Below are 27,617 nucleotides of genomic sequence, written 5' to 3' on the forward strand. Positions count from 1 at the left end.
CAGAAACATATATTAATATTTAATACAATGGATATGCCATCTCCCATCTTCAACCACAAGTCCGTATGCAAATGCAGACCACCATGAGGCTGGTGGTTCACAGTTTGGGGACCACTGCAATAGACTATTCAAAAGTTCTAATCTGTGCTTTCAATTTAAAAAAAGGTTGTGCATCTACTGCACATTTCGACTAAGGGTATGGTCTGGACTAATTAAAATAATTATCTTGTCAATCATCCAAGACGCCACTCTTCCTCTCCTTTTTTCCAGGAAACCTTCCATTCATTTCTGTACACAGAGCATCTCAGTCCACAAAGGAGTTTTGTTTCATTCTGAGAAAGTGAAAATATATAAAGAAACTGCAGCAGCAGTCTTAGACAGCACAATTTTACATATCCCTTTTCTAGGACACACATCTGAACACTAAAGAGAAGGAGAACAGTCTTCACTCAGTTATACTTAAAAGGTAAATCATCATAGTTTTTAGCATGTACACAGTGCCCAAAGCACTTGGCAACTATTACGTTGTTAATCTTATAATTCTTATAAGATGCTTTTCCCATATTAAAGAAAGGGGTCACAGACACTGAGCAACAGTCACTCGCCTAAGGTAAACTTGTGAACAAAGTGAGATTTCAGCCAGAGGTGGCGCAGTTTCTTAGGGCTACACTAGCCAAAATATTGTTTATTTAAAGAACTTAAAGGAAAATATCTAACTGGTGAACAAGGAAATTGAAAAATACAAGAGATAAAAAAACAGTAAAAAACACAAAATTATATGTACAATAAAAATTCTTCATTGTAGATTGCATGGGCTGCAGACTAAAAACTAAAACGTATCGGTAGATAGAAAGATAAGGGGGGGGGGAGAGGGTTTTCAGAAGAGCCAAACTACAAACATTCACTTTGATTTAGTGGAAGTAGAATTTGCCAAATGGTTTAGAGGAAGTATTGATTTATCGTATACAAAAGACTAGTTTGGCTTGGGGTTCATTCATAATTGTTACTTGCTTCTATGGAGTGGATTGTCACCAGATCATGTGATCATATAGCTACATTCACTCAGGGATCATATAGCTACATTCTATAGCATTCACCACGCAGTAACTTAATTTTAAGACCCAATAGTTGTCATTTGGCATTGCTCAAGCAAAGCACAGGGATCTCCAGCCTTTTAGGCCACCTTTAACCCCAAACTTGCATGTGGGATTCCTGTTTCATGTTTTCTTCCTCTTCTCCCCCATCCATATCTTTATTCCTCTCTCTTATGAACTCTACTTCACCTTAGCCCTTTCTGTCCCCAAAAAGATCCCAGTGCTGATAGGACAAGCCCCCTGAACTAAGGTTGCAGGACATCAGTTGCAGGTCGATGTTTGCTAGTTAATTATCTATAGACATCACTTAGAAGTAGGCTTGTGGTTATGAAGAGGTAATCAGAAGAGCACAGCAATAATATGTCCCGAGTATATAAGCCCTCTGTCTTAGTTGACGTTATCCACACAGTTTAGTACAAATGGAACTACAGTGGTACCTCCGTATAAGTCCGCCCTGTCCAGCGTCCATTTTGGTGGACATCCACGGCAAACCCAGAAGAACCGGAACAGGTTACTTCCAGGTTTGCTGCTTGTGCATGTGCAGAAGTGCAAATCACTCCATGTGCGTGCACAGAGCAGTGCTTTGTCGAGCGTCCTTTTCACTGAGCGTCCAGGGCTCCGGAATGGATCCCAGACTCATAACCAGGTACCATAGTTTTCACTCTATAACACGCACCCAACCATAATACGCACATAGTTTTTAGAGGAGGAAAATCCGTAGGCATGCCACCCGTAGGCATTCCCTCCATAACACGCACAGACATTTCCCCTTACTTTCTAGGAGGAAAAAAGTGAGCGTTATGGTGCAAAAAATACGGTACCACTGTAAATCCTTAACTGCTCAAGGACATATTGTAGCATGAAAAATGCTCCATTGGTTAGAGCATGGTTGCAGGTTTGATCCCTGTATGGGATAGGTGCATATTCCTGCATTGCAGGGGGTTGGACAAGATGGTCCTCAGGGTTTGTTCCAATTCCTACAATTCTATGATTCAGAAGCAAGATCTATTGTGACCATATAGAAGCCGGACTGGAAGCTGAATTTTATTTCATTGCTGGCAATGGGACAATCTTCTCCACTGCATCTGAGGTCTGCAAACTAGCTCATAGGGTACAGGGCAGGCCGTGTCGCACACATGGCTGTGCTCCAACACCTCACTGCAACTTGCTCACTTCTCTACATGGCTATAGTGCAGCATCTGTGGCACCAGTGTGTGTCATGTGAGTGGAGCAATGCATGTACAAGCATCACTGCCGCTTGGGCACCGGTTCAGGAGGACAGGAACATGTGCAGGACTCAGAGGAAACAGCTTGGGGGACTCCTATCACACAGAGACACTTCCAAACTTCCATTGCCTGAGGCAGCTATCTCAATCTACCTAATGTTAAGGTTGACCTTGACAATATGTCAACAAAGCCAGCTCATCTGAGCGGTCATCCAGTTTCTGTGGACACTGTGAAAGAGATGTGCTCACTGCACATTTGTATAAATGCTCCAAGGTCATTGTACTTGCAAAACTGGAATATCACATTGCCATGCAAGGCAGTGAAGGAGCATGGCAGTCGTTCCTTTGAACTGGCTATAACATTCATATCTCATAGATGGTGTGTTTAAATTTAAATGCCCAAATATTCCTTGCCGATCCAAAGGCGTATGTGTCTGTAGATAGATAAACAGAGCCTGAAGCTCTTTTCATTGGACTGAACCCTGCTCCAGATATCCAACCAATGAAGAAAATTAAATTGCAATGTGAAGAGAATGGAGAAATTCCTAGCAAAAGAAAGCAAACACTGTTGTTAGGTCGTGCGTCCCTTCTAACGTCAGGCACTCCTGATAAGAGAGAGCATATATCATGTACAGACAGAGGACAGGAGAGATTGTTCTTGTTCCTGAATTCAATTAGTCTGAATGTTTGTTTTTAAGCAAGTGTGAAATCCTTCTTGTTGATTTTGCAAACAACCTATAAGGGGCAGGTTGATATCAATTTCACTGTGGCCGCAACAGGGCTGAGTGGAGGGGGGAATACTTTGGGGAAATGCTGGGCGAAGCAAGATTTTGAATGTTAGAGGAACAGCTGTGTCATTTCTGTTTCTTTAGGAACATTTCCATTGGCCAAAGAAAATATCTTCCTGGTTTTGTTCTTCTTCCACCCCACTGTTTTTCCCTCTTCTTCCCCACAGATTCCAGCACTCCTGGAATTTAATTTTTATCCAGAACCTAAAGGTCTTCATTTCTGCAGTTCTTGACCTTTCTACTAACTGGTGTGGTGACCTTTACAATGTTTAGCTCCTGGGAGATCTGCCCATGCCACATTTGCCACAGAGACTTGGCACTGTGCTGACCTCAGACCACTAATTCTTGGGGACTGAATCCTTCCATGAAAGCAGCTCTGAGGAGATGGATCAGTTCCATGGTCTGTCCCATGAGGAGACATGAGCACCAGAGCCTGAATCTCCTCCCCTGAACCCCACGGATACACCTCTGCTGCTGAACTCTGATGAATAGTCCACAGATTCCTCAGAGAACCGAGTGAGCCCTTGAGGATGTATCCCCACTCCTTGAAACCCCAGAGCCTAGAAGAAGCCAACAGCTGCAGAGGAAGTCACTGACCAGATTCAGTATTTAGGAGGTGGGGCCTCTGCTCTATGAATTCCTACCCCAGGCTATAAAGATCTGCCAGTTGCTCCAGGACGCTGCTGAGATAACTGGTATGTTCTGCCTCATGGGGCAGGATAACTAACTCTGGTCCTGTGACCAACACCCTGGTCCCTGTCCAGGGTGCTGATCCTCACCTTGCCTCCCTGGATCTACTGACCTCCCTCTTGCTTGGGCCATCACCCTTCCTGTGTGATCAGCATCTTCACCAGGACAGGCACGTTGCTGAGAATTCTGGAGCACAGCTGTAATTTACCTGCAGAACTAGCCAAGTGCATCAAGCATTCATTGTTATTGCTCTTAAATTGGGTGCAACCCGGAACACACCCAGCATTCTCTGGCAGCTGCACATTATGGGGGACGGGACTGATAGTGGTAAGCAAGCTTGCCTTTCAGAGAAGCTTGTTTCCCATTACTGATCTGCTTGTGGAGAAATCCCTAATAAGTTTTCAAAGAACCCTAATATTCTCCTGAGCACTTTGAGAACCACTAAACTAGGGGAGTGACTACTGAAGAACAATAATATTCCCCCCACCAGCAACAGACATCTGAGTTCAATGGATTATCCACCCAGCACCCTTGACAATTGTCCCAGCCCACACTATTAGTTTAGTTCCCAGGATCATATTTGGGAATCAGTAAGGGGGAACCAAGGTGGTCATCTTGTGTGAGAGCTGTACCACTTTTTTTTGCAGGGACTGACACTACTGAGTGCTCTGTTACTCAACAAAAACAAAGCACATATGTGAAGGACAAGACTCTTGGCCTAGCCTTCGTTCTGACATGCTGGTTTTCTATGTGTAGGAATCTCCCCTCCCCCCTTGTAGTGGCTAGGAGGGAGGTGACAGTTCCATCCCATGACCTACAGTCCAAAGTGGAACGGCCCCGACACAAGTTTACCACTTCAGTAAGATCTAGGCCTTAGACTAAAGGACTTCTCAACGAGATTTTTCAGACTCTGGGGGAGCACAGGCTGGAAAAAGATTCTCTCCTGCAAGGAATCCTGCCAACAAAGGCACCTTGTAAGCACCAGGTGCAAAAAGCCCAAGGTAATTGTCTCTAATTGTGAGCTTCTTGTTAACGCTATAGTTAGCTCAGCCAGAGTTGCTCACAGCATCCTTTCATGTCAATGGGAGTTACATGCATGAATTGCGTGGAGAATGGGGCCATTTACGCTACACTCCCTTGATGCACACCGTATTGAGCTCGTATGCTGGGAGGTGGTTGTTTTTAAACAATATCCAACATTTGCATGTGTTAAAATGTGGCATTAAGAGTTTTCTTTCTGCAAGTTGTTAGAAGTCCAATTAGATTTCTACAGAGCTGTACCTCCTTGGAGATAATTTCCTATTATCAGAGGAAGATGCATACTGTCAGAGCCGCCCCTAGGTCCCAGCTCACAAAGGACCAACACCCGGCTGTAGTTATGTACAAAAGTCTTTATTAAAGTTCAGTTTCCATTTCAAAGCCGCAGCGTGCCGCTCTACATCTTAAAGTCTAGACCGGCGAAGTTCCGTCTGACTCTCCTCCCCTTCCACACCAGTTTAAGACTCTAGCCTTGCTCCACCTCTTCCTTAGCTCCTTCCTCCTCTGGGCCCTCCTGCCCGCTGAGTCCTTTCTGGACTCTTCTGACGCTGACCCCCCTGATTCTTGCCCCTCCGTCCGGCGGGCTTTAGGACCTGGTTCCCTATCCAGGCTACCTGCCTGTACATTTGAACTTGGCGCGCGCGCCCAGCCGGCAACCTTCCTCTTGACCGTTCCCTCACTCTCCGATGGAGGCGTGGCCAACCCTGACTCATCTTCTCTCGCTGGTGGTGAATATACTGGCCCTGATACCTGGGACTCCTCCCCCCCACTACGCTCTGGTGGGGAAGTTGGTCCTGATTTCCAACTGCTGCTCTGGGAGTCCCCGCTGGCCTCTTGCTTCTGGGGTGTCCCCCTTGGGGCCCCCCTTGCCCTGGCCATCGGCGCCCCCTTCTGTGAATCTTCCGATTCGCTGGAGAGGCTCATGGAATCTCTCGGGCTACTGTCATCTTCTCCTACGCTGCCCTCGGATTGCTCCCCCTCGCTCTCCATCTCCTCCCCTCCCTGCGCTCTCGCTGCGTCCCTGACACATACGATGAAATATTGGTTTTCATATGCAAATTATCTCACCTACTTCCCACCCACCACCCTTTTTACTGCTTTGGGACTAAATGCTTTTGCAAACCTAGATGTTTCCACTAGAAAAGTTTGGTGTGATGGACTTTATTTAATTCCTGTGCAGCCTTTCAGTCCAAATGGATCTCCGAGGTAATATGCATAAAATAGCATTAAATCGGATTGGGACGCAGGTGGTGCTGTGGCTTAACCACTGAGCCTCTTGGACTTGCCGATCGGAAGGTTGGCGGTTTGAATCCCCATGACAGGGTGAGCTCCCATTGCTCGGTCCCTGCTCCTGCCAACCTAGCAGTTCGAAAGCACGTCAAAGTGCAAGTAGATAAATAGGTACCGCTCCGGCAGGAAGGTAAACGGTGTTTCCGTGCACTGCTCCCCAGAGTCACCCGAGACTGGAGTTAATGGTCAGGGGTCCCTTTACCCTTACCTAGCATTAAATCTTACAGTGGTACCTCGGGTTACAGGCGCTTCAGGTTACAGATGCTTCAGGTTACAGACTTCGCTAACCCAGAAATAGTACCTCAGATTAAGAACTTTGTTTCAGGATGAGAAGAGAAATCGCGCAGCGGCCACATAAAAGCAGCAGGAGGTCCCATTAGCTAATTGGTACCTCAGGTTAAGAACAGTTTCAGGATAAGAACGGACCTCCAGGATGATTTGCGTTCTTAACACGAGGTACCACTGTACTTAAAATAAGCAATAAAAATAAAACCCCAATAATATTTTTTTTAAAATAAAATATGCCCATAATAGAGAGCACACAAATGTCAGGGTTAAAATAGCAGCATTTAATCCTGAAAGCTTTACAAAATAAATGTGTTCAACCAGCCTCCTAAAAGCTAGGAGAAAGGTAACTTGGCAGTCTTCTTTGAGCAAGGCGTTTCAAAGAGCCTTGCTGAAAGAGCCACAACTGAAAAGGTCCTGGTTGCTTTTAAAGCCCCAAAGGCGCTTACAAGGGAAGACCAGTGGACTTTAGCAACAGGCAGACCAATCCTGTGGGTCCTGGTATAGTTGAAAAGAGTAGTACAATGAGGCACACAACAGATGAGAATGAGAGTTGGATCCCATCTCTGGATGATGGAAATACTGTAGTCCTAATAAAAGCAAAGCCTACCTTGTGGGTGTAACTGAGGACAATAATAACCTGAGATGAAGATAGAGAACTAGGACCCAGATTGCTCACTCTGAAAGGTGATACCAAACTATGAGAACAGCCAAAAGAGAGTCTCATGTGTGGGGCTTTTGAAGCCCATGTCAGTTCAAGGTAAAAATTTCCAGCCAGGCCAAAAAATAAAAAATAAAACACACTTGAGGAGGGTGCAGAGCAGGACTAGTAAGGGATGGAACCTAAGAGCCTAGGAGGGGTCCTGAAAGGCAGATAGAGGTGTCTGGAGCCCTATCTGAGCTTCCACATATCTGCAATGATCCATTGTGGAGGCTATCAAAGCATGAAGTACAGCAGTCAAGTCACCTGGGATTAGGATGGACCATAGTTGCCAAACCAGCTGTAGCTGGAAATAGACCACTAAGGTTACATGTGATCCATGAGTACCCCAAATGACACAACTGCTCCTTCCTCACCCTTTCCCAGAATCAGGATCTCAGAACACCTAACACCTCTGTCTTGTTCTGATTCAATTTCCCATTTTGGGGCCCACCTCCAGCCTGTTATTGCCTTCAGACAATATCCTGTCTTCAAGAACAGCTACCGAAATCCAAAGTTCATGCTGATGAGACAGACTGTTACTGCTCAAAGCTATTGGCCAAAGCATAGGCAACTGCTGCTGCCCAGTGCCACCTATATCTGGTTGTTGTTTCTGACTCATTTCCCACCAACAGTATTCCATTGCTGAATGTGCTTTCCTGTGTTAGGCTGCTGCAGACAAAGAGCCAATGAGAAACAGCAAGTGTGCCCCTGTGTCAGGGACCATGCTGAGGAGGACTGCACTGAGGAGGAGTGGTGGGAGCCTCCCCCTCCCCCTGAATCTTCCCAGGAGCAGGAGGACAATATAGATTTGGAACAGTGGTTTGCAGAGGGACATAGTTCAGAAGGCAGAAGCTGGGAAATACTGGATGGGGAACAGCTAGGAGAGGGAAAAAACTGGAAGAGAGAGGGTTAACAGATTCACAGTCTCTGGACAGCATTCCCGCCCTTTCTCCAAAGTCACAGAGAGCTCAGAAAGTGGCAGAACAGAAAGCACAGAGGGTACAAGCTCAGATTATAAAACGTAGAAGTGATGTAGATTAATAGGGACAGAAGGGGGTGGGGTCCTTAACTGGGAGCACTGCCATTCTGGGAGATGTGTTCGGTGTGATTATTAAAGTTTCTAACTGGTAAGAAGACTCCTTTTCCTTTGTTCTGCTTATCTACTACCGTGGGGGAGGAAACTGATACCCTGAAACCTGGCACCCGATGTACCAGGCCTGCTGCCCTCAATCAGACTCTGAGTAAGCTGCTACCAGCTTTTCACTATTCCATTTTAAAAACTCACCTGACTGTTCCATACTGAAATGCCTGCCACATCATTTAGCATTACAGTGGTACCTCGGGCTAAGTACTTAATTCGTTCGGGAGGTCCGTTCTTAACTTGAAACTGTTCTTAACCTGAAGCACCACTTTAGCTAATGGGGCCTCCTGCTGCCGCTGCACCACCAGAGCATGATTTCTGTTCTCATCCTGAAGCAAAGTTCTTAACCCGAGGTACTATTTCTGGGTTAGCGGAGTCTGTAACCTGAAGCGTATGTAACCTGAAGCATATGTAACCCGAGGTACCACTGTATTTTAATATCTGGGGACATGCTGCAAGATCTTAGATGCCCACTTTTGGTGCCTCTGCCCAGATTGCGACCAAGGAAGATGCTCCGTAACCTATTATTGTTATCACTTCTAGGGCTGAATTGTCGTTGTTAACCTCAATTCGCTACTAATAAATACAGGGGGGGGGGAGAGGGGGAGAAGAGAGAAGGGAGGAAGGAGTAAAAAGTTGTGTTTAATTCATCTACCACTGCCCCACTGAAGGCAATATCACAGATATTAGCCAAGAGCTTCGGCATAGCAGGGTGAGCTCAGGACAAACCAAGAGACTCGATCTGCAAGTTCCTGGATTTTGTCAGCTTGAGTTACAATATTTAGGGAAGACTAAGACACACACTCACATAAGTGTAAAGCGGAAGGAAGGAAGAGAACAGGCAGGCAGAAGAAGTGCCACTGGTCATATCACCTCAGGCTGCGATCTTGTCAGCTCTCATAAGTTAAGAAGGGTCAGCCCAGGTCAGTTCATGGATGAGAGGGTGCCTGTGATTCTCATCTGTTCAACCCAGACTCAGAGTGAAGAGTACTGCAGCCGTCCTGCACAGAACAGGATGCAGCTTTCAGTGAATGCAGAGCCAGCTGCATTTGGGGGAGAGTCTAGACAAAACGCCCTCCATAAGCCCCTTTCACTTGGAAAAGGGGTTTGCATGCAAACTAGTCATTCTCCCACCAGTTGTCTTGGGCCCTCATGCAAAGATTATTCCATAAGTATCCATAGGACTGCAGCCTTAGAATGTTTATGTCTGCTTTTCAAAGGCATCCCCACACACTCCAACATTTCTCCAATGAAAATCATTATTATTTATTATTAATTGAGTTTATACACCGCCCTATACCCGGAGGTCTCAGGGCGATTCACAGAAAAGATCACAACATATATAATCAGAAAAAACAACAACCTAATAACACACAAACACCCCGAAAAGAGCCACATTTTAAAAGGGTATAGAATGTCAAACAGATCAGCCAAAGGCCTTCTTAAAAAATAATGTTTTCGCCTGGCAGCTAAAGGTGCGTAATGAAGGCACCAGGCGAACTTCCCTGGGGAGAGCATTCCAAAGACGAGGAGCCACTACAGAGAAGGCCTGTTCTCGTGTTGCCACCCTCCAGACCTCTCGAGGAGGGGGCACCTGAAGAAGGGCCTCAGAAGATGATCCCATGGTCCAGGTAGGTTCATATGGAAAGAGGCAGTCCTTGAGGTATTGCTACACAGGGATATCCTATTGAATAATAATATTATTTATGCCCTGCCCATCTGACTGGGTTGCCCCAAACACTCTGGGCAGCTTCCAACATATATAAAAACATAATAAAACGTGAAACTTTTTTTTTTAAAAAAAAAAGCTGCTTTCATATCTTCTATAGGTTAAATAGTTATTCATCTTCTTGGCTTGGGGGTCACAGAACTGTTGGCATGCAGAGGGTTGAAAGGCCAACTGACTAGCCCCCAGCTGAGCTGTCTCCTTCCAGCCATCCCGCTGCGAAGACCCACCAGCCTCTGCTCTGATGTAATTCAGCGACCCGGGCTTCAAAGCCAGGGCACACTATGTCAGCAGAGCGAACTGCGCACACAGAATAAGCATGGGGCTTGTGGAAGCATACTACAACTACGGATTTATTAATCATAAATCAGGACAAAGAAACATGTCATCTCTCTTTTTGTCTTCTCCAAGAGACAGGGGAAAGCAAAAGCTATATACACAACGGAAGTTCCCAGCAAGCTGTGCTGATATGTAAACAGACATGTGGCATGCAACAGTTCCATGTCTGCAACTAAAGGTGGAATGGAATTTTCCAACATGCTCCCCCTTTCCATGGAACCTATGGCGCAGTATTTCAACCCAACTGCAACCGCTGTACATATACCTGAAGTTGTTCTCTGTTAACAACCTTAGACAACAGATCTGCAGGAATTTTGTTTCCTGGCATATAGGACACCTGAATGAGCCCTTTCTAAACACACTCCCTTGCACGATGTAATTTGATCTGCAAGTACTTGGTTCTTTGCTTGCAACTCTCTGAAGCTAGCAAAGCCAAACAGGACCTGTTGTCTTGATAAACCTGTATAGGACATTTCACATTAACCCATGTTTCTCTGACAAAAATAGGGATAAACAAAACAAATTCCTTCCAGTAGCACCTTAAAGACCAACTAAGTCAGTTCTTGGTATGAGCTTTCGTGTGCATGCACACTTCTTCAGATACACTGAAACAGAAGTTTCCAGACCCTTCTATATAGTGAGAAGGTGGGGAGGGGTATTACTCAGAAGGGTGGTGGGAATGGGTGATTGGCAGATAGCTGTGATGAGCCTGTTGACGACTCTTAACGACTGCAATAGGTCTTACAGGAAAAAGAACTGAACAAGATTGTTAAGGAACTACCCCCACACATCCAAGAACAGATCCTCACTAACACACCAACAGAACCTCGACCAGGAACTTTCTATCTTCTACCTAAAATATACAAACCAGGAAATCCAGGACGCCCCATCATTTCAGGTATTAGCACTATTACAGTGGGTGTCTCCGGTTATATGGACTCTGTTCTGAAACCATATGCCATCAGTGCTCCCAGCTATGTACGTGACACCACAGATTTTCTGAGGAAAATACAATCTTTAAATAATCTTCCCAACAATACTATACTAGCTACTATGGATGTGGAATCTCTGTATACCAACATCCCACACAACGATGGTTTACAAGCTATAAGGAACACCATTTCAGATAAAACCACAGCGGACTTTGCCACCAAACTCTGCCAATTTGTCCTTACCCACAACAACTTCAAATTCGGTGATGACCTGTTCCTTCAGATCAGCGGCACAGCAATGGGCACCCGCATGGCCCCAAAGTATGCCAACATCTTCATGGCAGATTTAGAACAACGTTTCCTAAACTCCTACCCACTCAAACCTCTCTTGTACCTGCGATACATTGACGATATTTTTATCATCTGGACACATGGTCAACAGACCCTGGACACCTTCCACCAGAAATTCAATGATTTTCACCCCACAATCAACCTAACAATGAATCAATCTATGCAAGAAATACATTTTTTGGACACTACTATAAAAATACAGGATGGGCACATAGACACCACCTTATACCGTAAACCAACTGACCGACAAACATATCTACATGCCTCTAGCTACCATCCCAAACATACCAAACAGTCCATTGTATATAGCCAGGCACTACGTTACAGCCGCATCTGTTCCAATTCTACAGACAGAGGCTCTCACCTAAGAGATCTACAGCAAACCTTTTTAGAACTAAAATACCCAACAGATGAAGTTAGACAACAGATCAACAGAGCCAGACTGATACCCAGAGAGAACTTGCTGCAAGACAGACCCAAAAAAGAAAATAACAGAACACCTCTAGTCATCACATACAGCTCCCAAGTTAAAACAGTACAACGCATCATCAGAGATCTACAACCTCTCCTGGACAATGACAGTTCTCTTTCTCAAGCTCTGGGAGGAAGACCTTTCATTGCCTACAGACAGCCACCCAGTCTTAAACAACTCCTAACCCACAATAATACTACAACCAGACCTAACACGGACACTGGCACCAGAGCCTGCAATAAACCCAGATGCCAACTTTGCTGCCACATACACCCGGACAACACCATTACTGGCCCCAACAACATCACACATACCATCTCGGGACTATTTAATTGCTCATCGTCTAACATTGTGTATGCCATAAAATGCCAACAGTGTCCTTCAGCTCTCTATATTGGACAAACAGGCCAGACCTTACGCCAAAGAATAAACGGACATAAATCGGACATCAGGAATCACAAGACAGAGAAACCAGTAGGAGAACATTTCAATCTCCCAGGACATTCTATACAAGATCTCAAAGTAGCTGTTTTACTACAAAGGAATTTCAGAAATAGACTGGAAAGAGAAGCTGCTGAATTACAACTTATCACCAAACTCAAAACCATGGAGAAACCTGGTCTGAACAAAGACCTTGGATTCTTATCTCATTATACACGACAAAGCCATTTTTCACCTTTTCACCCCTTGCTTTTTCCTGTAAGACCTATTGCAGTCGTTAAGAGTCGTCAACAGGCTCATCACAGCTATCTGCCAATCACCCATTCCCACCACCCTTCTGAGTAATACCCCTCCCCACCTTCTCACTATATAGAAGGGTCTGGAAACTTCTGTTTCAGTGTATCTGAAGAAGTGTGCATGCACACAAAAGCTCATACCAAGAACTGACTTAGTTGGTCTTTAAGGTGCTACTGGAAGGAATTTGTTTTGTTTTGACTATGGCAGACCAACACGGCTACCTATCTGTAACTAAAAATAGGGATGTTCCACTGGATTGACTTTGGCACTATTGGTCTCGCAGTAGCAGAAAGCCTTCCACTCATGCAAGGCAGGGCACCTACAAGAGTGTTCCATATCATATCTTATACTGTTCTGCAGGGCTGCCACCCCCATCTTGGATCCTTTGAAGAAACCTTTTGGGGAATGGGCAATCCACATTGGGACCTACAAAACTGAATGCCCCACTGCGTAGGCATAAGTGGTGTCTGCTATCATAATGCTGTGGTTGGCTACAACCCCTTGTAACAAAAAATAGTATAGTGTTGCCAAAAATGACTGCAGCAGTTAGAAATGGTTGGCAAAGCTATATAGAGCCTTGGCTAGTCTCCTGTGGTGAACAGGAGTTGCCTCAAGACGACCAGGCAGGAAAGCTTCTGTAAAATTTGACTAAAAAAAAAAACTTAACAAAGTGATATGTGGGTGAGTAAAAACATGGCTTATAATTTTTGTGCTCATTAATATGGCTGAGTTAGTGGGAAGGTTTGGCTTGAAACACAGGGAAATAGAGACAGCTTATCAGATAAAGCGGGGGAAAGCGGATTTTAGTAAGATTATGAATGAACAGAGGAGGCAATGTTGAGAGGGGGCGGATATATTATCAAGTCATTAGTAAAACGGCATATTATAGTGCGCTTTATCTTGTGTGGTTTTAAGAGATCATTAACATCAAGGGCTTGTCTGTGTTTCTACACGACACAGAACCTACCATTCTAACACAATGAAAGCATGAAAAAATATTACGGAGACTGCACACAACCATCCTGCTTAATGACTACATAATATATGTTTAGTGCCAATAAACATCATGAAGAGTATTAGTTGCTGAGTCTGGCCTTGCCACTGTTTTTCTAACATTAATAACTCAGCTGTTTTGGATTTTTTTTATTTTTTTTAATGCTAATAGCAGCATGTCTGCATTATTGACTATGGAATACAGGATTTCATTAAGCAAACAACACAGCCCATTTCAATTGAGGGATTGATTTCCAGAGGAGAGAGAGCATCTGGAAGTGGCCTGCCGACAGTTCCTATTCCTCCCTCTGTAATAGAAATTGCCAACTGATTTAAATTAGGTTTCTCCACATTCACTCCTGGGCTGTGAACTTGGAGCGCAAGTTAATAAGTCCAGAGCAGACAAAAGGATGCACATCATCTCCTCAAAGTCAAGGAGGGAAACACAGCAGGAAAATCTGACAAAATTTTGGACAGCGTTGGGCAAGGGTGGCTTCAAGCATTCAGCTCTCAAACTGAGGTGAGGTTGCCAATTCTTCTTTACCAGCTTCTGTTTCGGGTCTTAGTAGGCCTTGGCAGATGAAGGTGCCTATTGTCATGCCCTGACGTGCTGCCTTCAGCTGCTGATTTCTGGACCTCAGCGTGATCTGAAAAGCACAGGAGCAGGCCAGCTATTTTTCCCCTCATCATTTGGCAACCCTACATGGAAAGTAGCAATGATCAGTTCCATATACTAGCGTGCCATCAGGGGGCTACACTTTGTATGCGACAATTCTGAGGGAATGAAAAAAGAGGCACAGAATTTGGGACTTGTCTGATACTGCAGCAGCCAAACAGAGGTTTCCAGGCTAGCCCCCATGCCATGGAAGGAACCATGAGGAGGAGAGAAAGTTGGGGGCAGAGAATAAGAGGAAGACTTGGGAGATGTGTTCAATGGGTCCCATGGGTGGTATAGAATTCCACATATCACCCATGGGTGATCTAGAAGCCCAGAATGCCAAACTATAATAATGTCTAAGGAAAGCAGCGGTGTAGTTGGGGCAGAGCTTTTTTTAAGAAACCAAAGTTGTTGAGCTTTTTTGGGCAGCTTCCCACATAATAAAAGATTAGACATTAAAAACTTCCCTCCACATGTCTTCTAAAGGTTGTCTAGTTACTTATCTCCTTAGCTCAGGAGTCGCAGAACTCCATAGTCCCCCCCCCCATTTCTCCGATGAAAATAGGGACAGCCTTTTCAATACCCTCCAATGTTTCTCCAATGAAAATAGATACGTCCCCTCCAACATTTCTCTGATGAAAATAAGGGGAAATCCTAAGGAAAAGCAGAACGTTCCAGGATCAAATCAGAAATTGAGACAGCTTCTGTGAATCCGGGGCTGTCCCTGGAAAATAGGGACCGTCAGAGGGCCTGGTTTCCTATGTTCCTATGTGCTGGTAGGAGGACCCATAGCTTCCCCCATCTAAAGAAGTCTCTCCTGTGATATATTGTATAACTAACAAGCATGGCTAGCTCGTTTTTTCTGCTTCCCAAAGGACCACAACAAAAACAGCTTTCCTACCATGACACACAGTTCCTTTTGGGCAGGTGAGTGCAGGTCAGGAGTTTTAATTATGAAGGGCATTTGTCCCGTGTAGGTTTTTCATTCATGTTGAAAATATTCTCTTAAGCATGAGTAATAAGAAAAAGACAGCCTAACTTCTCTGGGGTTTCCCCCCACCTTGTTGCTATAATCTTAACCTTTCCCGTTGTTTGCTAACATGTTTGATCAAGCGCCTGTTAAAGAGAAATATTGTGCTGTTGGTGCCAACCAGACCACCTCCACTTGGGTGTCACTGTAATTATTGTCAAGCATTATTGTTGCAAGGGTGTACAGAGCACATAGATCTTTCTTTTAATATGGAGCTGGCCAATTTAATGGAACATTAGTAATGCAGCCAGCACAGAGTCTGCTAACAAAACTTTACGTTACTGCCGGATGAATTACACTATACCTCTTGAATGTCTAGCAGCTGGCAAGAGGCCAGAATCTTTTACATCTGAAAATGGAGCTTGTTTCTTCCTCTCTCTTCCTCCCGCCCTCCCACCCTAAAGAAAACAGAAAACAGAAGAACTGGTCTTGGTGAGCTTCATATATAGCAAAGTTTTCCAATAGGCAAGCAATGTAAAACATCAATCCTAAAATAACATTGTGTGTTATTTCATTTAGAGGTGCACTAATTCTTCCTTAGTTTTGATTTTAATGTAGAAACTAAAACCAGCCATGTTGAAGGGATGGAAAGTTTCAACCAAAAAGCACCTAGATTGCATCTGTATTCAACTTTCCTCAATCCTCTTTAAAGCCATGGTTTTCTTTGGATTTTGTACCATTTTTCTCAGTGGGTGCTTTGCCACCATTTCTAGATTAGTCATAAGTATGATTTCCCCCACCCACAAAATTCAACATTAGGTAACATACTTTGATAGGAGTGAAATGAAAATGTAAGTTTGCCTACAGAAAGCTGTCGTGGAAGGCAAGTGAGGGCAATGGTGAGTGAAGACAAGTGAAGGAAATATAATGAAATAAATGAATATTTTTTGTAAAGGGAAGGCACTTTTCAAACACTGCAGAAAATGCCCCCCCCCCAATGCAGTAGGTTTAGCTCTGTCGCTAATTTACTTTTACTAGCCTATAAGGATTTTACATATGAACTGGTTTCGAAAGGAATATTTTTAAACCTCAGTGACCTGAGCTTGGTTTGGAAGCCAATCCAAATTCCATCATCACCTTTCACATTTGCCTAACACCCTGGCTCAGTGCGCCCAGGAAAATGCAATTTCTTTTTCTTGCAGAAGTCATTATGACCCATGAGAACAAACAAAGAAAGCTGCAAAACTGAAAATGAGCAATAAAGCCAGCTAGACCACGAAATCTGCCATCTAGCAATTTCCCTCTAAAGCAGAAAAATCAGGTAAACGTGGCCTTGCTTTCCCTTCACCTTATTATTAGCTCAGTAACATTTATCACATAGGTAGTAAATCTACAAAGGTTATAGTGCATTTGCCATATAAGGCTTCGGGGAGGTTGCTTATTGTGCTATAAATTGCAATCAACTAATCCATTCCAAATGAAAAACAACAACAACCCAATTTAATTTTTAATTTATGCTGTCTACAAAGGCGCTCAAGGAAATTGTGGCATCTGTTGGGGGAGTGCAAAAAAAAAAAAAAGACAACATGAAATCCTATTCATGATCCTTCTTCACAACTCTCAGGTGGATGACTGAAAACCAATGACTTTGGGAAACCGGCGCTGTTTGGGAGCTACCAAAATCTCACTTATTCGCCAGTCTCTGCTAGGAGTTGCTGGAGTAGAAGCATCACCATCTATTAAAGTGATTTTTAAACCTCATGTTACGTTATTGGAATTCCAAATTTGCTGCGGTAATAAAGTTGCATTTTGGAGCATTCAGAGCACTTGACATACATTCTCTCACATACCGGCCAATAAGGGGCCACCATTTCCTCCCACAATGCCCCTGGAATTATGCTCCATCAGTGTCATGATACAGCATCATTTCAGGGTCAACCTTGAGATGGGAGGTGGCAGCCACTGGGCCTAGTTAGGAGCGCCACTGTTAGCACCAGTTATTAAAATTTCTTATCCCCCCCCCCAACAACAAAAAAGCCCACAATGCAGCCTTCCGCCTTTTTGTAACATATTCTACTTGTATAGAAAATGCATATTGTACTTCTATTTTTTTTATATATATAATATTTTTATTAAGTTTATGAAATACAGAAAAAAGAAATAAAGACAGAAATAGAAAAATACAGTAAAGAAATTACAGATTTCCATAATCCTTTTTTCCAGTACATCTATTGGACTTCCCCACATCCTCCAAACCCTGCATTCTCTGTAATACAAAATATCAGCAATTTGTTAACTTATTTCAAAGCTTATTGTATCTTTCATTTTATCATGTTGCCTAATTTCAAAACTATTGTAACCCGAATCTTATATGTTTTAGCTTAAACATAATAAAGTTATTTCATCATTCCACCTTTGACTTCTTGTACCTTAATTTCCATTTCATTAATTTACCGATGCTGAAGCAAGAATTTCTAAAAAGTGCATTTTTTAACATTCATACAACTTGTAATGTTTTTTCAAATAGTCTTTAAATTTTTCCCAGTCCTCCTCGATTGTTTCTTCTCCCAAGTCTCGGATTCTGCCAGTCATTTCAGCCAGTTCCATATAGTCCATCAACTGCGTCTGCCATTCCTCCAGTGTGGGTAAATCTTGTGTCTTCCAATGCTTAGCAATCAGGATCCTTGCTGCTGTGGTAGCATACATAAAAAAAGTTCTATCTTTCTTAAGTACTCTCTGGTCCACAATGCCCAGAAGAAAGGCCTCCGGTTTCTTAGGTAAGGTAAATCTAAGTACCTTTTTTAGTTCATTATGAATCATCTCCCAAAAGGCCTTCACTTTCGGGCAAGTCCACCAGAGGTGAAAGAATGTCCCTTCCGCCTCTTTACATTTCCGAAAATGCATATTGTACTTCTAGAGAAGTTCCTATCCCACCCTTCTAGGGCTGATGTACTACCACAGACAACTTCCATCAATTTAACCGTTTTTCAACAGAAAAACTGACTGTTTGACTGCATTACTGCGACACACTCCATGTGGGGCTGTCCTTACGGCTGCCCTGGGAACTGCAGCTGGTGCAACTTGGATGCTGTTAGGGACAACTTACCATCAATATGTAATATAGCTGCTAAGGCAGGCTTCCTCAACCTCGGCCCTCCAGATGTTTTTGGCCTACAACTCCCATGATCCCTAGCTAGCAGGACCAGTGGTCAGGGATGATGGGAATTGTAGTCTCAAAACATCTGGAGGGCCGAGGTTCAAGCCTGTGCTAAGGGGTCAGCACTAACTACCAATTAGCTACTGGGCCAAGTTTAAGGTTTTACTGTTTATTTATTAAATTTCTATCCCTTCCTTCCTTCTTTCCTTCCTTCCTTCCTTGGGAGCTGTTGGTATACAAAGCTGTAAACAACTTAGTATCTGTTTGCCTGGAAGGCTGCCTTTTTAGCCTGCTCAACCCTTTTCTTTTCTTTTCTTAGAATAATTTCATTTATAAGAAGATAGTGTGAAAGAGAGAGAGAAGTTAGTGAGAAAGAGAGAAGGGGGGGGGAGGAAATACGTCATAATACAATCCTACTTGAACCTTTAGATCATCAAGCGAAGCCCTAATGTGGGTACCACATGCCCCAGGAGTCTGTTTAAGGAGTTCGCAAGGCAGAGCTTTTAGTAAGGTGATATCTGTAGTATGGAACAGACTCTCCCTGGAAATTAGAATGGCACCAACAACTTTTTCTTTTAAGCAGCTCCTTACTCCCCCCCGCTCCACCCAGTCTTTTCCAGGTAGCATTGCTTAATGCATTTTACTGCTTTAACCTGCATTTTGTATTTTGCTTTCCCCCCCTTCTTTACAGTATTTTTCAGTATTGGTTGGTTGGTACATTTTTTTAAAAAAACCAACAACAACTAAATAATCACTCCAATCGGATATTGGAGTCAAAGGCACCCCAAGGAAACCATACAATCAAAACATATACTGGTAGCTATTAAGGACAACACAATTGGTTGGTAAAAGAAAAATACACAAGCAAATGCAAACCATGTCTTCCAGTTTTCCAGTAAAGTCGCACAGAAATCACTGGGGTTAACCAATCTCAGAGACTTAGCAACCACAGCAGGCACTATCAGAGCATCCTACGCAAAGTCACCAAATTTCAGAAATGTATGGCGCTTATGGTCTGTATGGTCTATGCTTCGTCAGACTGCAGTCTGGGCAGAGAGCATGTGGGATTCCTGGTGGAAATAGCTGGCTGGCCACTGTGGGAAGAAGGATGCTGGACTAGAAAGACTTGCGATGTGTTCCAGCATGAAATCATAGAACTATAGAGTTGGAAGGGGCCCAACCCCCTAGTCCAACCCCCTGCAATGCAGGAATCTTCTGCCCAACGTGGGACTCAAATCCACCACCCTGAGATGAAGAGTCTCTTGTGCTTCCAACTTGTTTTGTTCTTATGTGGGGTGCTCCATGTTGATCATCTCTACATCAAGATGCTAGGCATTTCAGGAAGAAAAGTTCTAGGGCAGCCTTCTCCCTGTCGTGCTGGTTTTCTGTGTTTGGAGATTAATTTATTTTTATTTCTTCAGAAGCATTCATGTATGTGGGCTGGCCTTCTTCAGTCTCAGACTAGCCTAGCCAGCCCTCTTCCCCTTCCTATCAGCCACACAAATTACTCTTGGATATTGCAGTCCTGTGTTTTAAGTCTGTCTCTTGACCCAAATTGTCTGGCATGTAACCGTGATTGTCACTTGGTCCTATTCCTGATCCCCTGTCGCAAACCCTGTGGTTTTTCAGGAACATAACGCGGAGCCCTTTCCATCTCTCAGCTGGGCCGCTGTAGCAGCAGACATATACAAGAAACCTGTTCCAATGTTCCAGCATGCTCCAACGTCACACTGCAGTGTGACCAACAGAACACAGGATGGGGCTAGGTAGGTAAAATGGAGAACTATGCATCTAAGCATAAGGTTTGTTCCAAACAGCTAACATGACCAGGGCAGATGAAGCCCAATGGTTTAATTTCCAATCAGGGTAATGACAGCAATGAGGATAAAATCTGCATTGCACCACAAACACTGGAGCCTAATTCATAGAAATCGCATGCAGTGGGCTTCTGTGCACAAACTGCACAAACCAGGGAACCTCCAAATGCACAAACTCTTCCTAGACACACACTCTCTCACACACACACAAAAAAAAACCCCCATCATAATGGGCTTCATTTTGCTAGCGCTGAATAAATGGGCTTAGGAAAAGGATTCTTGTACATGTGTTTTAATCTTATGCTAATTTGCAGCTTGATTTTCTTTAATAGTCCCATTACCACTTGCTTGGAAATGGGGTGGGGTGGGAGACAGGAGAGGAGGGGAGCAGGTCTAATGGAATGAAACTGTTAGGCATTTTCCTCTAGATTTTCCATGTCAGAGTATGACATCAGCATAACCCTTGTCCTTCCTTTTCAGTCTAGACGCTGAATGTCACTTGTTGTGTTGAATTAAGGCTCTAGCCTACACAGATGGGCCCTTCACATTCATTCAGAGTAGCAGTGTGATGTCAGATGGAACTTCATACAGGCATATATCTCTCTGAATCTGAGCAGCAGAGGCTTTTGCCAAACGTACCATGGCTCTGTTAATGCCTTTATTGATCAGGCTGGAAAGTTATCATCACACCATATAACAAATAAAAACCCATTTTTCCTTGGCAGTTCCTAGTGCTTTTCGGAGAGAGGGAAGGATCTCTCTTTCCCTGTTCTTACTTCATTCAGAATCAAGCTCAGTGCATGACAAATGCTATATTCTTCAGCATAGGCATTCCTAAATAGGAATGCAGTCTGGAACCATGCACCCATTGCTACCATCTTTGCTTGCTTGATTCCTTATCTCTATGGTTTCCCGAGCACCAGCCAGCAAATATATTTGGGATGGATCAAGAGAAAAGGATGTTAAGAGCATTTCATGACCCACAATTCGCCCAAGGCAAGGAGCAAGAAGGTCTGATTTGATAATGTGGGTTTCTTCTCCCTCTTTCATATAAGCTGAATGTTGGAAGAGTCAGGACAATGGATATTCCGCAAAAAATGAAGGGTATCTTTTTATACGCCACGGCGGCAGCAAGAGTTCTTATTGTGGCAAAATGGAAGAGTATTGAAATCCCCTCTGTACATGAATGGATCCAAAAGCTGACAGAACATGCCGAATTAGATGGTCTATCAGAAAAAATAAAGAATAAATCAAAACAGAAATTTGTCTCAAAATGGGAGGTTTTCAAATAATATTTGAAATATAAATATAGTAGTTTAAACTCTGTTGCAGCATTCGAGGAACTTCAGTAACAGTTGCAAGTTAGACATAAGAGTTAAGATATATTAAGAAGAAGTTAAATTATGATAAAAGTGTGTATTGGCAAGAAGTAATATGAAATTGAAATAAGGAGTAGATGGAAGGTCAGGTCTATAGTGTTAAGACCAACTTATGTATTATTGTTTGTTAAGAAAAAATTGTGTTTATTGTTATTCCTGTGGGTATTTCTGTATCTGTGTTTACTTTTCTTTTTTTTCCTTGTTGTATCAATTTTTTTAAAAAAGGAAGAGTCAGGACAGATAAAACAAAGTACTTTGTCACGCAGCACATAGACAAACTATGGAATTTGCTACCACAAGATATATTGATGGCTACCAACCTGAATATCATTAAAAGGGAAAGTTGAGAATGACAAGGCTACCAGTGGCTACTGGTTCTGATGGCTATGTTCTGCCTGAATTGTTGAAGGCAATATGTCTCTGAACACCAGTTGCTGGGAATCCAGTTGCTGTTGTTTGTGGGCTTCCTAGAGGCATCTAGATGGACACTGTGAGAACAGAATGCTGGACTTGGTAGATCTTTGGCCTGATGTCACAATGCTGATGTCACAAATCACTGTTTTTGTCAGCTGCCGCTTTCCTAGCAACCACAGTAGATATCCCATTAACATAGTTACAGCTGATTGGCTGAAGAGAAGAGGCAGGTTCCTCAGGAAAGGATGTGGACAAGGCAACAGACAAAAACAGAAATTGGGCAAAGCCGACTGGGAAGGGATTAATAACTGTAACAAATATGGTGCAGTTATACAACTAAGTCACGCTAGGATTCTGCTTTTCTTCCAAAACTAGGCTTTTCAATTAGCACTTCCATCTTCCCTGCCTATTGGCCATGCTGGCTGGGAGCCAGAAACATCTGGAGGACACCATATTGGTTGCCCCAACCCAAGGAATGTGTTTCAAGTGTTTGCTTCACCCTTATCCTCTCTTATTGTATGGGAAATAATTGGATTACAACATGGGAAAAGAGCTGATTCAACAAAGACTGTGATAACGAAGGGTGTCCACCAACTTTTGTATCAATGAATTTTAGAATGACGTTATAAATAATATGGCTCTTGTGGTCTTGGCATCACTGTAAGTCAGCAAAAGTAACTCTGCACCTGAATCATAAAAGTATATCAGCAAACAAGGTAGAATTTCCAGTGTTTTTATATGTGGAGAGGAGAAGTATAAGCATGAAATCTGTCTTCTTCTAGCCAGACTTAATATCACATTTCTCATCCCAGAAGAGCTTCTAACTTTATAGATACAAATTCCAGCTGAGTAGTCGTGGTTGTTGTTGTTTAGTCATTTAGTCGTTTAGTCGTGTCCAACTCTTCGTGACCCCATGGACCAGAGCACGCCAGGCCCTCCTGTCTTCCACTGCCTCCCGCAGTTTGGTCAAACTCATGCTGGTAGCTTTGAGAACACTGCCCAACCATCTCATCCTCTGTCATCCCCTTCCCCTTGTGCCCTCCATCTTTCCCAACATCGGGGTCTTTTCCAGGGAGTCTTCTCTTCTCATGAGGTGACCAAAGTATTGGAGCCTCAGCTTCAGGATCTGTAGTCGTGGTAGGCCTGGCCAAAAGTACTCCTCCCTGTGCTGCCAGCGGAGAGACATGCCCACTTGCTCTACACTGGGGGTGTGGCTCGGCAGATGTTGCTGGACTACAACTCCCATCACCATTGGAACCTTTGGCCCTGCTGGGTAGGGGTTGATGGGAGCTGGAGTCCAACAGCAGCAGAGGGACCACAGGTTCCCCATCATGGAGATGCCCAATCACATAACCCCAACTTGTACTACCCTTCCCCTTTGTATAAAGGAGAAGAAAGGCATGAGCTGGGCAACCATGTGCCCTGTTAAAGATACCAACTCTAACAAGCCCTCCTAATCACACATGGTATTATCTGGATGGTAGAAAGGAGGGATCAGACCCAGTCATCTACCACCCAAAGACCCTTATTGCCCAGGTAAAGTCAAGGGCTGGTTGGATGCAGAGGAATGGTGGAAGGAACCAGCATAGGTGACCAGTCTATTTATAGGGTGAAGGTAAAGGTAAAGGGACCCCTGACCATTGGGTCCAGTCGTGGACGACTCTGGAGTTGCGGTACTCATCTCGCTTTACTGGCTGAGGAAGCCGGCGTACAGCTTCTGGGTCATGTGGCCAGCATGACTAAGCCAGTTCTGGCGAACCAGAGCAGCGCACAGAAACGCTGTTTACCTTCCCGCCAGAGCTGTACCTATTTATCTACTTGCACAGCGTGCTTTATAACTGCTAGGTGGGCAGGAGCTGGGACCGAACAGCAGGAGCTCACCCCGTCGCGAGGATTCGAACCGCTAGGCTCAGTGGTTTAGACCACAGTGACACCTGCGTCCATTTATAGGATAGATGCACCCAATTTATAGGATAGATGTGCCCAATTTATAAAACAAGAAGCTAGACAAACCCATTATGGACCTAATAAAGACCTTAAGCTGTATAACCTTTTCTTTAAAAAAGCAAACAAACAAACAAGATGACTATTACTTACATAATTATTAGTGGTCTAATTTTTATTATTCCACTTTCTTCCACCTCCCTTCTTGGGATTTTAAAAAATTGTGTGGTGGGATATAAACCTGCCTTTTTCCAGTAAGTGTTCTTGCAAGGTCATGAAAATTATCCCAGATGCAGAATATCTATGAGGCACCGTGCCAGAATGCTTGCATTCAGCAAAATTGCAGATGTAATGTCTGTAAATAAGGCTGACTCCAAACGTCTAAACAACACATGTGATAGATGCCTTATAAATACTTAAGCAAAATTGAAATAACACTGGTTAGAATCTATATCATTTCCTATAATATGTGGATTTGAGAAGTGTTTCCCCAATGCTCAGTGTAACTCTTGCCTGAATTCGTAAAATCACCAACAAGGAAGACCATTCAGACTAGAAATCAGGGTTGGGGGTGGGGAGTCTGGCTGATATTTTTGTATGAGGAGAGTTGCCTTGCTGAGTTTAGCCCTGAAAAGCAGCATACAAATATACTTATTTATAGAAATATTTATATGCCACTATATCATAAAAACATCATATTTTGCAATAATATTCCTATACCTTGCACCTTTTGAAATATCACAGCCTGGGAAGTATGTAAGCGGCCTTGGTTGCAATTATGGGGGATGCTAATTCTCAGGATCAGAAAAGAATTAACAATTTCCTCCCTGCTGTTGTCTTGAAGAAAAATGCTCCTTTGAAGCTGACATTTGCCTTGGGAGGAAATCCCCCATTCATGTCTCCCATGGTGGTCCAGACACTTTGCGCCTCACAAAATAGGCTGGTGGATCTCAGAGATCTAGTAGAACAACAACCTAAAGTAGATCCTGCAAACTGGAAGTCAGCCCATCTGGTCTCTGTACTCCTCTCTGCTTGCTTCCCAGTTTGATGAAGCTGACTTAGAGGAGAGCTCTTGTAGCCTCTCTGCTTGAGCAGGTCTCCCTGGACACAGCACCTCAATCACCCATCTGCTCAAACCAGGACCTTGGCAGGCTGAGCAGAGAGCTTGTTTGAGCAGCAACCATCATCATCATCATCATTTTTAATTTGTATACCGCCTTTCTATCTTACAATACTCAAGGCGGTTTACAAGCTGAAGAAACAAAAAATGTACAGTGGTGCCTCACAAGACGAAAAGAATCCGTTCCGCGAGTCTCTTCGTCTAGCGGTTTTTTCATCTTGCGAAGACGGCTTAGCGGATTAGCGCTACTAGCGGTTTAGCGGCTTTTAGCGGCTTAGCGGCTTAGCGGATAAGCGGCTTAGAAAAGGGGGGGGGAGGAAAAAAAACCTGCAGGAACTCGCAAGACATTTTCGTCTTGCAAAGCAAGCCCATAGGAAATTTGTTTTGCGAAGCACCTCCAAAACGGAAAACTCTTTCGTCTAGCGAGTTTTCCGTCTTGCGAGGCATTCGTCTTGCGGGGCACCACTGTACATCTTATAACAATCTAATGCAATACAAAAATGTGATAATAAAACATAACTTTAAAATAGGCAACCTCCATCAAAAAAGTAGCGTTCAACAATCATTAGAATAGTATAAAATAATAATCAACATATAAAAGTTAAACAGAAATCCACTCAACAGTTACAATAATATCTAAACTATAATCAATAAAACAACGGCAAGCCACAGTACATAAAACTATACAGTACACATTGAGAAGCAGAGGTAGAGCAAGGCAGGTGGAAGGAGGTCTCTCCCCTCAAGTTCTTCCTCCAGGCACAGCTTCCTTATGAGGACTCCTAGGGCCAGAGGGTGGGGCAAGGCAGGTGGAAGGAGGCCTTGCCTGATGGAGTCTCTCCCCTCACCCTGCATTCAGAGCAAGCTCCTACAGACCCTCTGCTGGAATGAGATGCTTTCTTAATGAAGCAGAGATGCAACTACGGTGGCTGTTCCCAAATACAGAGCCAGGAAGTAGTGGTGAGAGGGAAGAGGGAAAGAAAAGGGTGGAAGCTCTTTGCCATGTTCCTTGCTACTCTCCATTTTTTTCTGCTGCTCCACATCAAATTTCTAACCATGATGCTAAAATAACCACCATACTAACCTTGCTTTGAACAAACATGGCTCGAAGTTGCAAAAAACAGAAGAGCAGAAACTCCAGAGTCCAAATACAGTCAGATGGTTGATTTCACAAATGCCTTCAGGGTTCCTGAACACATATGGGAGAAGGGATTGCTAAACACACACAACTCTTGACCACTGTCACCGCCATCAAAAGGCTCCTGGGATTCATCAAAGTAGGCTGCAGATGGTCTGGAGGGGGAAATGGATTTTTCAACATTATGCCTGAAGAGTGTGTTTTCAAAGCTTTGGAAACTAAAGAAACGCTCCGACATTCTGTCCTTTGTTTCCCCCGTTGGGCCTGTACGATGGGGCATCTCTGAACAGCAGGTGATCATCAAACCATATGTGCCACAATGCTTAGGTAAAACGAAGGACAGTGTCAGACTGCAAGCAAGGAAATAAATTAAACTGACAATACCATCTGGAAAAGTCTTCACAGAAACATTGCCTTCTGCTTATTCCCTTTTCTTGACCTTTTTCATTTCACAGTCTAATCTTTTGTCGATCCCTTTAGAATAGGGCTGAGGAACCTGTAGCCCTGCAGATGTTTCTGGACCCTATCAGCCCCAGCCAGCAGTGTTCATTGCTGTTGTTGTTGATATTATTATTATTTTATTATTTTTTATTAGTTAAACTTATTACCTTGTTACCTATAAGGTTTTCTAAATGACTTACTTTTAAAAACATATACATATACATTATACCATTGGTGAGGGAGAGAGGGAAAACCATATAAAACATTAATATTTCATAAAATATATAACAAATGGCAAACAAGGCCTTTCCATAAATAATAAGAAGCTTGGGCAGCACACCAACAATAAAACAGGTTCACTTGAGTTGAAAAGTTTTGGTGAAAATGTTTACCTGGTCTTCTTTCTATGGTGATCACTCGTAGCTGAGTAAGATTGTCTTCCATGAACACAGATTTAACAGTGAGTCCGTAAGTGGCTGTGGAGGCCAATTCTGGATCCACACATCCTTCCACAGTGGGAACATTGGTTTCCAGCCAGCGTGGTGTAGTGGTTAAGAGAGTGGTAGGAGAGCCAGCATGGTGTAGTGGTTAAGAGCGGTGGACTCCTAATCTGGTGAACCAGGTTCGCTTCCCTGTTCCTCCACATGCAGCTGCTGAGTGACCTTGGGCTAGTCACACTTCTCTGAAGTCTCTCAGCCTCACTCACCTCACAGAGTGTTTGTTGTGGGGGAGGAAGGGAAAGTGGGGGAGGAAGGGAAAGTGGGGGAGGAAGG

At 43.7% G+C, this 27,617-nt stretch overlaps 2 long non-coding RNA genes across 2 annotated transcripts; both read right to left on the reverse strand.

Moving 5' to 3' along the window:
• Positions 1 to 27,372, reverse strand: LOC309343187. Its single transcript, XR_014157165.1, has 3 exons — positions 27,237 to 27,372; positions 26,350 to 26,558; positions 1 to 332 (listed from the first exon to the last, which is right to left on the reverse strand). It is a non-coding gene; the product is annotated as an uncharacterized lncRNA (long non-coding RNA).
• On the reverse strand, positions 18,891 to 22,269 carry LOC309343178. Its single transcript, XR_014157154.1, has 2 exons — positions 22,108 to 22,269; positions 18,891 to 21,634 (listed from the first exon to the last, which is right to left on the reverse strand). It is a non-coding gene; the product is annotated as an uncharacterized lncRNA (long non-coding RNA).
• Positions 27,373 to 27,617: the final 245 nt, after the last annotated feature.

The sequence above is a fragment of the Podarcis erhardii genome (assembly GCF_964252035.2).
Source record: "Podarcis erhardii genome assembly, chromosome: 5".
In the NCBI taxonomy this organism is placed as follows: Eukaryota; Metazoa; Chordata; class Lepidosauria; order Squamata; family Lacertidae; genus Podarcis; species Podarcis erhardii.